General features: G+C 40.6%; 1 pseudogene; it reads left to right on the forward strand.

The window, feature by feature from the left end:
* The first annotated feature begins 3,072 nt into the window (after positions 1-3,072).
* Positions 3,073-3,807, forward strand: LOC137766667 (large ribosomal subunit protein uL11-like; annotated as a pseudogene).
* Positions 3,808-4,554: the final 747 nt, after the last annotated feature.

The raw sequence follows: 4,554 nt of genomic DNA on the forward strand, positions 1-4,554 counted from the left end.
GGCTCGTGGGATCTTTTAGTTCCCTGACCAGGGATCGAACCCACGCCCCCTCGCAGTGGAAGTGAGGATTCTTAACCACTGGACCGCCAGGGAAGTCCCCCTTTTTTTCTTTTTTTTAATTAAAAAAATTTTAATACAATTTTTAAAGGTTACACTCCATTTACAGTTATTACAAATATTGGCTCTATTCCCTATGTTGTACGATAACCCTTGTAGCCTATCTTATACCCAACAGTTTGTACCTCCTGCTCCCCCGCCCTGCTTCTCCCCCCCTCCTCACTGGTGACCACTAGTTTGTTCTGTTCTGAATTCTTTTTGATAGCTTTGCCTTCTAATATGATAACACGTTTCAGGATTATTTAATGTATTTCCTGACTCAGAACTACAAGCAGCCATTTCTCAAAGGAGCCCTTGTTCCTTTTAGTGACAAAAAATGAGGGTGTAGGGGTGCCCATTGCACTTGTTTCTAAGACTTTTCAATAGACAGCTAAGATTTTTTTAGAAAAGATAAATATATCATGAGCTCATTTTGATATTCACAATTAAATATCTATAGGATTTTTACTTAACTTATTGACCCTACATTTTTATCTCACACAGGAAATCTCAGTTCTCAAAAACACCAACATAATTAGTTATTCATTTTATCACATTGATACACACAGACAGCAATGTCAGAATAAAAACATCACCATCAGCTACTGTGCTACTATGGTCATTGTTCTAAACTGCAAATCTGATCAAGTCATAGCTATGTCTAAACTCCTTGTTTCTTTCCCATTCTCTGAAGAACAAAACCCAGGGATGTTAACATGCTATAAAGCACTTCATTATCTGACCCTATACCACTGGCTAAGCCTGAAGTTGTCTATTCCTCTTCCCCATCCTATTGAACTTTGAGTCATCCATCCAGGCACAGATCAGATGCTTTTTTTTAATGCTGCATTCCCCCTACCTGGCACAAATGGTCACTCTTTCTCTGTGTTCTTCTCTGCCTCACACAGGCTTTTATTGCTGCATTTACCACACTGAATTCTAATTATTATTATTATTTTTTTTTGAAGATTTATTTATTTATTTAATTTTACTATTTTTATTTATTTATTTATTTTTGGCTGTGTTGGGTCTTCGTTTCTGTGCGAGGGCTTTCTCTAGTTGTGGCAAGGGGGGGCCACTCTTCATCACAGTGCGCAGGCCTCTCACTGTCGCGGCCTCTCTTGTTGCGGAGCACAGGCTCCAGATGCGCAGACTCAGTAGTTGTGGCTCACGGGCTTAGTTGCTCCGCGGCATGTGGGATCTTCCCAGACCAGGGCTTGAACCCGCGTCCCCTGCATTAGCAGGCAGATTCTCAACCACTGCGCCACCAGGGAAGCCCCCTAATTATTTATATATATGTGCACATCTTTACTAGATAGTGCACATCTTGATGGCAAAGCTCATTCAATTTTGTATTCCCAGCATCCAAGTTAAGTCCATGATAAACAGAAGGTGCTCAATAGGTACTTGTTTAATTAAGCTAATTTAGTATGACTGAAGAGTTACAAAATCTAGCAATTTTGCTTTCTAATGTTTAAGAAGTTTTCTCTGCAGTGTTTTTAAGAAAAAAATTTTTCTACTGGTAACCCCATATTGCCAGGAATTAAGGAGGCACAGATAAATTATTTGCAAAAGTGTAATTGCTCTTGTGTCTCCCAGGATTAAAGTAAACATAACAATACTGGTAATAATACCTGTGAGCATCAGCAAACCTCCATGCAGTGACCCAGTAGTCACACCTCTAATGTTAACAGGCAGGATCCTGGAGAGTCTTCAGTGTCTGTATGTTCCCCTTCTAATAAATTGCATTTGTAATATTCCTCTTAATCAGGCTCAGTTCTGCTCCCACAGAGGACCAAGGCAGAAGGTAAAGTTATTCTCCAGTATTATTTTCTAACTGTTTTAAACATTTGTTTTTCACAGTCATCAGGGAAATGCAAACGAAAACTGCAATAGGATGCACTGTACACCCACTAGAATGGCTAAAATTAAAATATTTGTTCACAGTTTTCAACTAGTCCATGTCAAAGTAGTCCTCATATGTTAATAAACTGTGGTTTATTTCCGCTCCTTTTTCTCTAATAGCATCTATATGTCATGCCAGTTCTCCCCCTCAACACCTTCTTCTTTTGTATTTATCATTGTTGTTTGAGTTGGAGATTTCTGGATCATCCATTTGTAAGAATTTCCTGTAGGTGAAAAAGGACCAGGATAGCAATCTAGGCTAAGTGATTTTGATATTTTTTTCTAAAGCAGTATCTCTCTTTTCTTTTTTTTAAATAAATTTATTTATTTTTATTTATTTATTTTTTTGGCTGCGTTGGGTCTTCGTTGCTGCCCACGGGCTTTCTCTAGTTGTGGCAAGCAGGGGCTACTCTTTGTTGTGGTGCGCGGGCTTCTCATTGCAGTGGCTTCTCTTGTTGTGGAGCACGGGCTCTAGGCACGTGGGCTTCAGTAGTTGTCGCACGCGGGCTCAGTAGTTGTTGCACACTGGCTTAGTTGCTCCGCAGCATGTGGGATCTTCCCAGACCAGGGCTCGAACCCGTGTCCCCTGAATTGGCAGGCGGATTCTTTACCACTGCGCCACCAGGGAAGCCCAGTATCTCTCTTTTCTGTAGTCACAAAATCAACTGCCTTCCTCCACTCCAGGTTGTCTTCATGATTCTTTATGAAGGCTTGCCTTTTTGCATTTATGTACCTAATGTTTCCCGAAGGACCTTCTGTCAGCATAGCCCTATTCCTGAACCCTCTTTAGCAGACAAATGATATGATTTTTGCACTCAAGGGGTATTCCTCACATTTAGGAAGTAAACATTTTAGTGTGTTCTTTATGACATCTATTATTACTGGGTTTTTTCTCCTCTACTATCTTCCTTTAAGTATCCCAGATGATAAAGGTTTTGGGCATCTGAAGTCATAAGTTTTAGTTCAGGAAGCCACAACAGTGCTGCAGGTGTTTCTGAGAACAGGATGTGCAGAAGGGTCCTAGAAGTGGCAGATGTGAGAAATCAACAGTAAATATTCACTCCCAAAAGGATGAGGTCAGATCACCAGTGAGAACGTCTGTGATCAAAGAGGGCAGGTGCAATGAGAGGGTTGGCGATAGAAGGCTTAGAATATGTTTGGGCGAGGAGTCACACAGAGGTGGCAGATTTGAGAAAATAGCACTTTTAAAACAGAAGGGAGCTTTCAGCTTTCAGCTTGAAGTGGCCAAGGTGCAACTTTCTTGGGTCATCCCAAATATGGGTTCATATGACACCAGCCACCTCCACCTTGCCGCCTAAGTTCAACCCCAAGGAGATAAAAGCTGTATATCTGAGGTGCATTGATGGGGAAGTCAGTGCCACATTTGCCCTGGCCAGCAATACCGGCTCCCTAGGTCTGTCTCCAAAAGAGGTTGGTGATGACATCACCAAGGCAACTAGTGATTGGAAGAGTCTGAGGATTACAGTGAAACTGACCATTCAGAACACACAGGCCCAGATTGAGGTGGTACCTTCTGCCTCCGTCCTGATCATCAAAGCTGTCAAAGAACTGCCAAGAGAAAGAAAGAAGCAGAAAAACATTAAGCACGGTGGAAACATCACTTTTGATGAGATTGTCAATGTTGCCCAACAGATGAGGCACTGATCTTTAGCTAGAGAACTCTCTGGAACCATTAAAGAGATCCTGGGGATTTTCCAGCCCGTGGGTTACAATGTTGATGGCTGCCATCCTCACAACATCAGAGATGACATCAACAGTGGTGCAGTGGAATGCCTAGCTAGTTAAGAACTACAAAGGAAAATAATTAAATAAAGGGTTATTTGATGAACAATAAATAAATAAATAAGAGGGGAGTCAGAAAGTGGAGATTAGGACAAGATTCCTTGGTGAAAGTGCTTCTTCACCAGAGGTGGTGAAGATACTATAGAAGTTTGGAACTGATGGTGGGAGCCTTTGTGAACCAAGTTAAGATCTGAAATTTAGGTAAGACTTAGTACCAGAAGTGCAATTTATAATAGCAATAGAAGAGGGAGCTCTTGAACTGAGAAACTGGGAAAGCTACCCCTTCCCTCACTTCAAAAGATCCTCCTTCTAACTGAGAAAAATCTGACTTATTTAAATATAATTGACAAAGTATTGTGCAACTAAAACATCCAAAGGAAGCTGCTCTAGGGAAACAAAAGGGCAAAAAAAAAGACCTGAAAATAGATACAAAACTTCCCTACAGATTAACAACGCTCCCTACAAAAATATCAGCCCAAAGCAGAAGAAAAGTGCAATATAACATTCCAACATGAATAAAGAGGGATAAAATCTTGATGCAATTGCAGACAGGAAAGAAAACAATAAAAAATAAATACATGACAACATACAAGGGAACTCCCATAAGGCTATCAGCTAATTTTTCAGCAGAAACTCTGCAGACCAGAAGGGAATGGCACAATATATTTAAAGTGATGAAAGGGAAAAACCTACAATCAAGAATACTTTACCCAGCAAGGCTTTTGTTCAGATTTGATGGCGAAATCAAAA

The sequence above is a fragment of the Eschrichtius robustus genome, chromosome 6 (assembly GCF_028021215.1).
Source record: "Eschrichtius robustus isolate mEscRob2 chromosome 6, mEscRob2.pri, whole genome shotgun sequence".
Taxonomy (NCBI): domain Eukaryota; kingdom Metazoa; phylum Chordata; class Mammalia; order Artiodactyla; family Eschrichtiidae; genus Eschrichtius; species Eschrichtius robustus.